Here is a 13,585-nt window from a genome sequence, read left to right on the forward strand (position 1 = left end):
TATTGTACTTGTACTACTTTTCTTTCATTTTATTTCGTTTATGGATACTGGTGATCAAACCAAAGATACTGCAATGGCCCAACAAAATTTTATTATTAGTCCCCCACAACCTTTTTGGGCTACAGGTTCTCAACCTGACATGAAGTGGGTGGAATGGAAGGAGTATTTTAATAACTATATTTGTGCCATTGATGAAAACGAAAAAATGAAGCCTGAGCAAAAGAAAAGGATACTATTACATTCCTTGGGACCTAAAGGTTTAAAGACTTTCTCTCGAATGCAAAAAGTGGTGGATACTGACTTAAGTGAGTTTGATAATGCAATTGCTGATATGGACAGGTATTTTGCTCCCAAAGTATGCATAGGTGTTGTAAGACACAAATTTTTCCAAAGAAAACAGAAGAAAGAGGAATTGGTTGATGAGTGGTTAGATGATTTAAAAAAACTAGCTATTGACTGTAAGTTCGGCAACCTTCATGATGACCTCATTAGAGACCAATTGGTTATGCATAATGACAATTCCCTAATTCAAGATCGACTTTGGGTCAATGGCGATGCACCTCTTGATGATGTACTTGCAATTATGAGAAAGTCGGAAATGTCAGGGAGGTGTGCTACTATTGTCAAAGACACAATGAAAGAATTAGACAAAACGTCATCTGCAGTTTTCAAGATTCAAGATACAACAAAGAATCAGACCAAACAACTTCACAACAAGAACTTTAATCAACCATTCAGAAATCAAGCAAGAGACAACAAGCCAGAGGACAGGAAATGTTACCGTTGTGGTAGCAAGGATCATATGGCTTATTTCAAGTCGTGCCCTGCCTTACGGAAGAAGTGTAGTGTTTGTGGTCTAATAGGACATTTTAGCAAAATGTGCCGCAAACGCAGCAATGTCAAATGTATTTGGAATGATGATGGCAGTGCAAGTGAGAGTGGTGAGGATGAGGATGTTTGTGTCAAAAATGTAAGTGGTAATTACATGTTAAATATCACTGATGAAGCAATGGAAGGTAAACCAATTTGCGAGGTGTCTTTGGGTGGCATTAAGGTAAATGTATATGCTGACTCGGGATCCCCATACACGATTATGAATGAGGAGGTATGGAGAAAAAAATTTATTCACAAATTAGGAGATAAGTTAAATCCTTCAGATGTCAATCCTGTGAGTTACACAGGTGATAGAATAGGTTTATTGGGTTTTAGGTGGCTCACTTTCCTATTTAAAGGTAGACTTTCTAGAGGTAAAGTGTACATAGCAAAAACGGGACCATCTGTCCTTGGTTGGTTCGACCAGAAAAACCTCCACATCATCCTAGACCCTAATAGTAAGGAGAAAGTCTTAGTTGTAGATGAGGGCAGTAAGATTGAAGACGCCTTGAAATGTAAATTCACTAAAGTGGTGAGCGGTCAATTAGGCAAATTAAAAGGTTTTGAGCACAGGATCATGCTCAAGAGTGACGCTCTACCGAAAGTACATAAGGTCAGACCTATTCCTTTGTTGATAAGGGATGAGGTAAAAAAGGAAATTCAAGGTCTTCTTACCAAGGGTATTATAGAAGAGGTAGATTCCTCAGAATGGATTAGTCCAGTAGTTGTAGTTAGAAAATCCAATGGCAAGATTCGTTTGTGTATCGATTTACGCCACCTTAACAAGAACATAGTAATCGAACGTTTCCCTTTACCAAAAATTAACGAGATGGTTTCTTCCTTAAGAGGGGCAACGTGGTTCTCCACAATAGACCTTTCAGCTGCCTACCACCAGGTAGTTTTAAGTCCAGAATCTAGACACTTGACGGCTTTCATCACGCCGTTTGGCTGTTTTCAATTTATAAGGATGCCATTCGGCCTTGCATCGGCCGCAGCTGTTTTTCAGCGTCTAATGCACAAATTATTTGGCAATATGGAGGGCATTTGTTTCTTTCAAGATGATGTTTTGATTGCAGGTAATGACAAGGAGGACCATGATACTAAACTCTGGAGAGTTTTTGAGACACTTAATTCTGCAGGGTTAACTGTTGAATTGTCCAAATGCAAGTTCAGTGAGAGAAGCGTTTCTTACCTGGGCCACATAATCAGCGAGGAGGGTGTCAGGCCGAAGGCATCTCTTATTGAAAGCATAGTTGCTTCACCTGCACCTGAATCTAAGGAAGAAATCAAATCCTTATTGGGAATGGCAGAATACTGCGCTAAGTTTGTTAAAAACTTCGCTTCTAAAGTATACCATATCAGGTCCTTGCTTAAAAAAAATGTGAAATTTGAATGGACCAAGGAGTGTGAACGTGAGTTTGCTGAGATTAAGTGGGAACTACAGAAAGTGAATGCCTTATCTAGTTTTGATCCCAATTTAGATTGTTGTTTGACAACCGATGCTAGCGACAAAAGTTTGGGCGCTGTCTTATCACAAATTGGGGAAAATGGAAAGGAGAGAATCATTTTGTTTGCTTCCAGAGCCTTGTCACCAGCAGAGAGCAGATACCCTATCATAGAAAGGGAGGCCTTAGCTTGTGCATGGGCTTTAGAACACTTTCGTGCCTTTGTGTGGGGTAAGATGGTCAGTATCAGGACTGACCATAGACCGTTAGTCCACATTTTGTCCTCTGAGGGCACGACAACTGCTTCGGCTAGATTAGCCAGAATTTCCATGCGCATGAAGGAATATATATATAACATCACTTATGTACCTGGGAAAGACAATGTGGTAGCCGATTGTTTATCAAGACTACCTTCCCCTCTAGAGGAATGCGTGGATGAACCGTGGGGGAAATTCACTGTGGCGTTTGTACACGATTCTGGAACTCCAGCCATCAGCAGGGAGGATTGGTCTAAAGAGCATGGGCTGGACAAGGATTTGGTACAAGTTTCTAAATTTATCTGTCAAGGGTGGCCTAAAGAAAGATATTTGTCAGGCAGTTTGAAGGCTTTTTGGGAGATCCGTTCTGAATTATCATCAGAAGGAGACATGTTGTTGAGGGGCGATAGAATCGTCCCACCTGTAGGTTTGAAGAAAAGGGTTTTACAAATGTGCCATGAGGGGCATTTCGGCATAGTAAGAACTAAATTAGCGGTCAAAAATTTGTTTTGGTGGCCGAAAGTTGACAAAGAAGTTGAGGCCTTTGTTAAAGCGTGTCCTGTTTGTAGTTCAGCCGACAAGTCCTTGAAGACTTTGAGACCAACAATGAGTGAAGGACTTATTCCCAGTCTTCCGTGGGAGACTATTGCGGTGGACATTTTTGGTCCAGTTGGGGATGAGAAAGTATACGGATTAGTTGCTATAGATCTTTTTACCAAATGGCCTATAGTTAAGTTCGTAGAGAATGTGGACACTAAAACTGTGTTAAAGTTTTTAGACAAAATTTTTGTAGTGGAAGGACTACCAGTTAATATCCTAACGGATAATGGAGTTCAATTTTTATCAAAGGATGCTAAAGAGTACTTTATTAAATGTGGCATCACACATAAAACCACCTCTTTGTATAATCCCAGCGGGAACGGGACAGTAGAACGCTTTAATAGAGTTATTAAAGGTATTTTGCAAGCTGCTAACAACAAAAACTTGGATTGGAAGTTGGAGATACAGAAGGCGGTGTGGTCCTACAAAGTCACTTTGAATAATTGCACTGGTGTCTCCCCCTTTGTTATGATGAGAGGTAGATTGCCCAGATGCAAGTTTAATCCAGGTTGGGTTTTCAAAAACAGTGTTCAAGAATGGTCCCCTGAGGAAGTTAAGAGAAGCCTGGTTTTGGCTCACGATAAAAGCAAGATTTACTATGATAAACGTCATGGTGCTAAGGAGGCTGTTATAAACGCTGGCGACTGGGTAAGAGTTAGGAAACCTTATAGAGTAGCAAAGGGTGAGAATAAATTTGATTCACCTAAGATGGTTGTTGAGGTTCTCAGGAATTCTGTCAGACTTAACGATGGCAAGGTGTGGAATTTAAAGGATGTTGCTTTTGATGGTTGCCAAGACCACGGGGTAAAGAACGTGGAGCTAGAGAAGGCATCTTCTGGTAATTTTGATTGGATTGAGGATTATTTTGAGAATACTGATTTACAGTCTCAGCTAGCCCCGAAATCGTCACTCCCTCTTTTAGGAGAGGGGGAGGAGGTGATCAGTAATCCTAATGTATTGGATACAAATGCATCTTCTTGCCCTGCTCTCACTCATGCTGATCCTGTTCCAGCCTTACCTGTCTCTGACAACACTCTCACTCATGCTAACTCTGTTCCTGCTTTACCAGTCGCAGATAACTCTAAGAGGTTAAGAGTTTCGCCTGGTTGGCTTAAGGATTATGTTAGGTAGACTTTATTGGTAGACTCCTGTTTTTTTTTATTGTCCTTGTTTCCTCTCCCTTTCCCGTCTACCTCTTTTCCCGGTTTTCCTTTTGTTCCTTGTAAGGGGGGGGGATGTGTTATGTTGTGTTTTATTCTTTAGTATAGCTTTAAGGCTCGTGCTGTTATATGCTTCTAGAATGTTATCTGTACATGCATTCGACTGTATTCTCTTTGGTAATCAGTTACGTCCTACATTGCTTGGCTGTGAGATGTGTTACTGGCTCCGCCTGTGCTCCTATATTCTGACTTCAAATAAACTACTTGAAGAATCTCCACTTGGACTCCTTACTTAACACTTCGTTCTGGGACTTAGAATATCAAGCATTACATTTTTAATAACAGCGATATTCTTTGTTTTTGTTTCACTGAATGTTAATAAAATAGAGTATTTGGTATACCCGTATTAACAGGGGTTGATAATCAATGAAGCAAGCATTTGCAATGCAATAGGTCTCACATTTGCAAGAGTTTAAGCTATTGGCATTGTAAATGAGAATGCCTTTTCTTTATCTGTTTTGAAAATAACACACAAATAAAAGACATTGTCATTTACAATGCCAATAGCTCAAACTCTTGTAAATGCGAGATCTATTTCATTTCAAAGAAGCTTCCGCCTTTGTCCCCGGCTGTTTGGAAAGTGAACGCTTGAATGGTGTGCTGAATGCAGGGCCCGACTGGCCGCAGCAGACACCAGGCATTTTCCCAGTGGGCTGCTAGGGTGGGAGCCGATTTTGGAACCCTGGGGGCAGTTTTTCTTTCCGGGGGCCAGTTTTGCAGCATAGCTGCAATATCGGCCTCCTTTAACAAAACTAGCTGCAGTGTTTACCATGCGCACCCCCCGACCCCCACCCCTAATCCCTCTCCCACCCCAAACCCACTCCTCTGCAGCCCGCCCGACTCAATTGCCAGGGCCGGTTTGCGTTCCCAGTCCGGCCCTGGCTGAATGTTGCAGGAAAACATGTTGTGCCTGCAGTAGGAGAAATTAATTAAAGAAAACGGTTCTTAAAGACTAAATAAGACATACCGTGTAACAGAAGTCAAAGAACCATCATGGTGGGTTACAAATGAAGACAAAGCAGTACTAAGGAGGGACTAACAAGCCTACTAACTAATTAGAAGCCAGCATTTACAAAGGACAATGACACAAGCCAATGAAAAATATGGTCGGAGAGTGGGCGGAGCTCCAAGTCCATACTCTAATACAGCATGCCTCGTAGAGCAGCTCATGCCCATGCGCTACCAAGGCTCAACCAAAAAATGTACTTTGTTCGGTTCAGACCAGGGTTTTAAGTGGGTCAGGTCCCTCCGGGTCTCAGGCCCGTTAACAGTTGAAAAACAGACACTGAAATGGTTCCCTATCGGGCCCTATATTTATGTCCTTAACTTTACTGGTAAATACCACTGATCAATTTCTGAAAAATTAATAAGAAAATGATAAAGTATTCAGGGTCCGCGATTTCATTCCTGTTAATATTTCATGTTTCACTTTATCTAACTAACATCACAACACGGATCAGGTGGCACAGTAAATGGATCACAAAAATGCAATTTACATGTTCAGCCACACCCTTAATTATATATGCCATGCCCCTGAAAAGACTCCACACTTTTTGATTCCTACTTAAAGCAACAGCTTAAACATTTCATCATATTTTATATATCGAACAACTGAGACCCAGCCACCCAGCACCTAGCGAGTCTTTTAAAGACCAGGGAGCAACAAGCAATAGAAAACACGAGGCCCTTGTGTACTTTGAAGATTCTCCTTTTACTGTGAAGCAAGGGAGACACATTGAGGCAAATAAAAACACATGATGTAACAGGAAGTGTATCCTGGTGTAACAATCAATCAATCAATCATCACATTTGTATAGCGCACTACTCACCCGGAAGGGTCTCAAGGCGCTTGGGGGAAGGGGTCCGCTATTGCTCGAACAGCCAGGTCTTGAGTTGTCTCCTGAAGGCGAGATGGTCCTGGGTCAGCCGAAGGTGGATGGGGAGAGAGTTCCATGTCTTGGCCGTCAGGTAGGAGAAGGATCTACATCCGGTGGTGGCTCTTCGGATGCGTGGTACGGCAGCGAGGGCGAGGCTTGTAGAGCGTAGCTGGCGGGTGGGCGTGTAGAAGGTCAGGCGGTCGTTGAGGTACTTGGGCCCCAGGTCGTGGAGAGACTTGTGTGCGTGGGTGAGGAGCCTGAACGTGATCCTCTTGCTGACGGGAAGCCAGTGCAGGTCCCTCAGGTGGCCGGAGATGTGGCTGCGTCGGGGGATGTCCAGAATGAGTCTGGCGGAGGCGTTCTGGATGCGTTGGAGTCTTTTCTGTAGCTTGGCTGTGGTTCCGGCGTAGAGGGTGTTTCCGTAGTCCAGTCGGCTGGTGACGAGTGCCTGGGTGACCGTCTTCCTGGTTTCGGTCGGGATCCATCGGAAGATCTTGCAGGAGCATGCGTAGGGTGTTGAAGCATGATGAGGAGACGGCGTTGACTTGTCTGGTCATCGAGAGGGAGGAGTCCAGGATGAAGCCCAGGTTGCGTGCATGGTCTGTTGGCTAGGGAGTGGTGCCCAGGGCGGGGGGGCCACCAGGAGTCGTCCCAGGCGGAGGGCGATGGTCCCAGGATGAGGACTTCCGTCTTGTCTGAGTTCAGTTTCAGGCTGTTCTTCATCCACTCGGCGACGTCTTTCATCCCTTCGTGTAGGTTAGTTCTGGCGGTGGCGGGGTCTCTGGTGAGGGAGAGGATCAGTTGGGTGGTGTCGGCGTAGGAGATGATGTTGAGGCTGTGTTGGCGTGCGATGGCTGCAAGAGGTTTCATGTAGACGTTGAAGAGGGTGGGGCTGAGTGATGATCCTTGCGGTACGCCGCAGATGACTTCGGTGGCTTCTGATCGAAACGAGGGGAGGCGGACTCTCTGTATTCTTCTGGCGAGGAACGAGATGATCCACTCCAGTGCCTTCTCTTGGATACCGATGTTGCTGAGGCGTTGAACTAGGGTGCGGTGGCAGACAATGTTGAACGCTGCAGAGAGGTCTAGGAGGATGCGGGCCGCTGTTTCCCCGTTGTCGAGCAGGGTTCTGATGTCGTCGGTGGCTGCGATGAGGGCGGTCTCGGTGCTGTGGTTGGCTCGGAAACCGGACTGCGAGGGGTCGAGGGATCCGTTCGTCTCGAGGAAGGCGGCAAGCTGTCTGTTGACGGTCTTCTCGATGACTTTGGCAGGAAAAGGGAGGAGCGAGATGGGGCGGAAGTTCTTGAGGTCGGTGGGGTCCGCTGTTGGTTTCTTCAGTAGGGCGCTGAGCTCGGCATGCTTCCAGCTCTCTGGGAAGGTGGCGGTGTTGAAGGAGGTGTTGATGATGTTCCGGAGTTGGGGTGCGATGGTGGAGTCGGCCTTGTTGAAGACGTGGTGGGGGCAGGGGTCGGTTGGAGATCCGGAGTGGATAGTGTTCATCGTGCGGGCTGTGTCTTCGGTGGTCACCGTGGTCCAGGTGCGGAGGGTGGCGGTGGGGGGCGTTGGTTCGACCGTTGGGTGCGTGCATGGTGCGCCGAAGCTGTTGTGGATGTCGGCGATCTTGCGGTGGAAGAACGAGGCGAGAGAGTCGCAGAGATCTTGTGAGGGAGCGATGTCGTTGTTGCCGGTGCTGGGGTTGGAGAACTCCTTGACGATGCTGAAGAGTTCCTTGCTGTCGTGGGCTTTGTTGTCCAGTCGTTCCTTCAGTGATTTCTTCATTAATGGTTCGGATAAGCTGGTGGTGCTTGCGGGTGGCGTGTTTGAGGGCAGTCATGTTGTCTGTGGTCTGGTCGAGGAGCCAGGCTTTCTCGAGGGTGTGGCAGTTCTTCTTGGAGTCCTTGAGTTCGTCGGTGAACCAGGAGGCTTTCTTGCTTCTGGGTCTGCTGGGAGGGTTCTTCAGTGGCGCGAGGTCGTCTGCGCAGGCGGTCAGCCACTGTGTGAAGTTGCGGGCTGCTTCGTTGTGGTCCGTTGTGCTGGCGGGTGGGTTTTGGCTGAGGGAGGTGGTGAGCTGCTCGGCGGTGATCTTGCTCCAGCTCCTGTGGGGAACCTGTTGCGGGTGGTGGTGGTGGGTCGTGGTTCTTCTGAAGCTGAAGTGAACGCAGCTGTGGTCGGTCCAGTGAAGTCTGGTGGAGTGGCTGAAGGTGATGTGCTTGCTGGATGAGAAGACGGGATCAAGCGTGTGGCCGGCGTAGTGGGTGGGGGTGTTGACCAGTTGCTTGAGTCCGAGGTTGGCGAGGTTGTCCAGCAGGTCGGCGGTGTTGCGGTCCTTGTTGTTCTCCAGGTGGAAGTTGAGGTCCCCTAGGAGGATGTAGTCAGCGGAGGGGAGGGCGTGCGGGCTGATGAAGTCTGCGATGTCTTCGCTGAATTGTGTGCGTGGTCCCGGGGGTCTATAGACGAGGGTGCCTCTGAGGGTCGTCTTTGGGTCGGTGTGTATCTGGAAGTGGAGGTGCTCGGCGGCGGAGAGGGTGTTGTTGGAGTCGGTCGTGATGCGGATGGTGTTATTGTGTACGATGGCGATGCCTCCTCCAGTCTGGTTGACGCGGTCCCTCCGGGTGATCTTGTATCCATCTGGGATTGCGATGGCGATGTCGGGTGCAGAGGAGGCGTTCATCCAGGTTTCTGTGAGGAAGGCGACGTCTGGTGAAGTTGTGTCGAGCAGGTTCCAAAGTTCGATGGCGTGTCTGTGGATGGAGCGGGTGTTGAGCAGGATGCACTTGAGGCGGCTGTTGTTGGTGCTCGGCTTGGTGGCTGCGGTGCAGGTCCGGAGGCAGGTGAATTTGCAGGCTTGACAGGTGAAGGGTCCGTGGGTGCGTTTCGGGGTGGCTCGTGGCAGGCTCTGGCTCGGTCGGGTTTGAGTGCGATGAGGGTGGCGGCGTCGTAGGTCCGTCGTGTGGGCGGGCATCGTCGGGGACCAGGGGTCCTGGCCCTGGGCGTGGTCCAGGCGCGGACGGGCGCAGACGGGCTTGCCTTTGGCGCACAATCGGCGCGCCCGCTGCGCGTGGCCGCTGCGCGTCCGTACGGTCTCCATTTAAGGCCGAGTGGGAGGGAGGAGCAGCTGGGAGGCGGGAGCGGGGAGGGTACAGAAGAAAAGGGGGCGGGGCGCGGGGGATACACCAGGGGGGGGTCAGCGAACCTGGCACAGAGGTACAATTTGAACAAACAAACAAACAAAAAATTTGAACAAACTACAGCAGGGTAACAGGAAACAACAGTAAGGTAATGAACAGGAAAAAAAGAACAGGAAAAAACAGCAGATCGGCGCGGCGAGCAGCAGCGAGGGGGCACACACACAACTGGAGGGCCGTGCGGCGCGGGGGTGCACAGAAACCAAGGACTTAATCTTCCTGGCCATTGAAAGAAATTGCACCAGCGAATACTGGAGAAAGCGAAATTTAGACCAGTCCTTGATTCTTGCTAATTGCAGTACCAAAGTTGTAATTGTTAAATGCATGGTGTTTGCACATACCTTATTTCGTCCTGATGAAGGTGGGGGATTGACTCCAATTACCGCTGAAACACCGCATCAACAGAATTTTTAAAGAATTAGGACTTGTCATTGCATTTTTAATGAATTATAATTTGTTATTAATTACATTTTTTAATCTTTAACGATCTCTTTTACACTCAAACAGGTCAATTGTTTGTGAATTAAGGCTTCTAATGCAAAAGCCTATTTCCCTGGTCTTCACAACCAACTTAGTGGTATTCCAATACTGGGATCTGTATCTAATATAAGAATGCCCAAACTGTGTTAAAAAGACATGAACAAACTTTTACAAGAGTTACCTTAAGAAACCGGCAATGTGTTGTTGTGGAATGCCACATGTTCATGTACAACAGGCTGAGGTGTAATCCCCAGAAGTTCCTGAGCCCAAGGAAGAAAAGCCTGGGGCAATGACGATAGTGCCACTAAATCACTGCCTTTCGGTTCTGCCAGGCCTAGTAAAAATTAGGGGGCAAATACCAGCTCTCAGTCCTTGGTGGTGCTTGATGTTCTGGTGGGAAAGTAGGGGATACCACAGTCCATTTACTGCTATTCCCTCGTCTGCCTTTTATTTTTCCTGGAGTTTTATATAGTGCGAACTTGACCCGAAGGTATCAGTATCAGAGCTCTTTAAATGAGCACCAACCAGTTGCGTTACAGACGGACAAATTCATTTTTTTGTTAGACACAGGGAGATTAAGTGATTTGCCCAGAATCACAGGATGTTGAACGTCGATGCGAGACTCCAACCCGGTTCCCTAGATTCAAGGTCGACGCCCTAGCCGTTTAGGCCACATCCTCTCCCTCTGCCTTGTAACTGTTGGCTCAGGTCAGGGTTGGTGGAAGCTTAACATAACGTGTATTTGTAAAGCGCACGTTCACCCGGAGGCATCTTGGCGCTGAATAACAGATGTTTATATTGAACAACTCAATGGTACTCATTGCTTGGAGGGAGAGAGGCTATTGCCTTCCTCTATCAAGGCCTAAATCAAAAAACAGTTTCCTAACCCATAACTGCCTATGAGATTTAGTCTTGACTGTTCTACTTTGCTACCTCCGAGGGAGTAAAGACCCACGTAGGAGTCTGATGCTTTCGAGCATTGCAGTAATAACTAAGGCCCAGTGACCCAAGCAGTAAAGAACAGTTACTCATTTGAAAACAGACAAATGCTGTCTGCCTAGATTCATAAAGTAAAAGCACAATACCTCAAAGTGGTAATGAGCGGAATATACAAAGAGTCACCCGCCACTCTATCATAATTAATTATGGATAGTAGATCACTGGGCCTTCAATAATCATGTATCTTGCTGGACCCCAAGTTGTCCCAAGAGAAGGGCTGCTTTTCCTCCACCTTGAGTCATGACTATTCATCATTTTTCCATGACCAGTCCTAGTAACCTACTTTGTGGGGCATTTCGAACTATACAAGGCCTTGTTACCACTTCTAGGAATGTCACGCAGTCCGTCGTAATTTGCCTTCCACCAGAAGAAACACGGTGGTGCTCAATTCATAGCATTGATAGGGAGCCCTTGAAATTAAAATTGTAAGGACGCTTGGCAGGGCCCTGGAAAACTTTATAACTACTCTTCCTGTTTCACTGGTATACACGAGTACAGGGCATGTTTCTCCCTAGGTCTGTTCCGCTCCGGCCAGATCTGATGTGGAGCCTGAATATTTGCATCTGAGGGCGAAAGATGCAGGTGCCATGGAAAGAAGATTTTGAATTAAGGGTCCTTCGCACGTCTTCTGCATCTGCGGACAAATACCTGAACTTAAATAGGACGTCTATTAAGAATGTGTGTCACAGTGATACTAGAGTGCACCCGTGTCAGTTGTAATTATAATCTTTGGCCTTGGAAGCGAGGTTGCCTTGCTGTACTCAGGCCCTCTGTGCAGCGTCCCATGGCATTGCTCCTCTTCCGAAGAGGAAAAAGCATGGCATCCAGGGATCTAAAACCCCTCTCCTTTCTGAGACAAAGCTATGCATGGTTACAGAAGCAAATGTTACCCGGTTGGGAGTGGACATTTACAAGAGAGGGAGGGTACATGAACCCATTGTTTCGGGTTGGTGGCATATTGGGAAAGCCACTGGTGAACCACACATGGTCTGTAAGTACTAGTCCATGAACGCTGCTTCACCACTGACGTTCTTTTTGAACATTAGGCACTTGAAACCCCGTAGGTATTGGAGCGCTTTACATGAGCGGCTGTTACATTACACACGGACGCATTCATTTGTTATGGGATTTCCTCAGAATCACAGGGTGTTGAGCCGACGCCGAGGCGCGAACTTGGTTCTCCAGTTCCCAAATCGGCAGCTCTAGCCTTAAGGCTGCATCCTCTACCCGTTTGGGGTATATATGAAATAATTTGTGCCCTACATAGAGGGACTTTTTGAATTCGGTCGCAGGCGTGCAGCAAGAGGCAACGTGACTTACTTTACATGTTTTCAGCCTTTTCTCCCGATATTTACCAGTAGGTGGTGCTATTACCGAACGTTTTTGATAGGAATTACGCAGCAATTTAACAGAAATTGATTCTGACTTTAACCCTATATGTTCTGACTAAACAATGAGATTCATTTCGGTCATGTTTTATTTTACCCAACATGAAGCTGGAGCTCTTTTCCCACCTGTAAGCTGTTGAGGGTGGTTGCTGGACCTGCGCTTTCCCTACTGAACTGCTGTTGGGCTGTGCTCCCTGCCGCTGCTCCTCGCCGCACCCGCTCCGCGGCTTGCTGAAAGGAGTGGTGAAGGCTGCGTGCTGTGTCTGTGAGGCGCCAGGAAGGACAAACTCGCCGGCGCTAAGCAGGGACTCAGAAGACCAGGAGTCCCTGCTTCCCCAGGCCTGGGAGCGGACGCGCCCACCTTCAGACACGCCCCGCCTGACCAGGTGTAAAAGGCGTGTGAGTGTTCTACTCGTTGGGACCCACCTGTAAGCTGTTGAGGGTGGTTGCTGGACCTGCGCTTTCCCTACTGAACTGCTGTTGGGCTGTGCTCCCTGCCGCTGCTCCTCGCCGCACCCGCTCCGCGGGTGCCGCTTCGCGGCTTGCTGAAAGGAGTGGTGAAGGCTGCGTGCTGTGTCTGTGAGGCGCCAGGAAGGACAAACTCGCCGGCGCTAAGCAGGGACTCAGAAGACCAGGAGTCCCTGCTTCCCCAGGCCTGGGAGCGGACGCGCCCACCTTCAGACACGCCCCGCCTGACCAGGTGTAAAAGGCGTGTGAGTGTTCTACTCGTTGGGACCCACCTGTAAGCTGTTGAGGGTGGTTGCTGGACCTGCGCTTTCCCTACTGAACTGCTGTTGGGCTGTGCTCCCTGCCGCTGCTCCTCGCCGCACCCGCTCCGCGGCTTGCTGAAAGGAGTGGTGAAGGCTGCGTGCTGTGTCTGTGAGGCGCCAGGAAGGACAAACTCGCCGGCGCTAAGCAGGGACTCAGAAGACCAGGAGTCCCTGCTTCCCCAGGCCTGGGAGCGGACGCGCCCACCTTCAGACACGCCCCGCCTGACCAGGTGTAAAAGGCGTGTGAGTGTTCTACTCGTTGGGACCCACCTGTAAGCTGTTGAGGGTGGTTGCTGGACCTGCGCTTTCCCTACTGAACTGCTGTTGGGCTGTGCTCCCTGCCGCTGCTCCTCGCCGCACCCGCTCCGCGGGTGCCGCTTCGCGGCTTGCTGAAAGGAGTGGTGAAGGCTGCGTGCTGTGTCTGTGAGGCGCCAGGAAGGACAAACTCGCCGGCGCTAAGCAGGGACTCAGAAGACCAGGAGTCCCTGCTT

General features: G+C 48.3%; 1 protein-coding gene across 1 annotated transcript in view; it reads left to right on the forward strand.

The window, feature by feature from the left end:
* Window positions 1-13,585, forward strand: part of NOM1 (nucleolar protein with MIF4G domain 1) — a 318,017-nt gene that overhangs the window by 189,354 nt on the left and 115,078 nt on the right. The gene's annotated exons all lie outside the window — the stretch shown is intronic.

This window comes from Lissotriton helveticus, chromosome 10 (genome assembly GCF_964261635.1).
Source record: "Lissotriton helveticus chromosome 10, aLisHel1.1, whole genome shotgun sequence".
In the NCBI taxonomy this organism is placed as follows: Eukaryota; Metazoa; Chordata; class Amphibia; order Caudata; family Salamandridae; genus Lissotriton; species Lissotriton helveticus.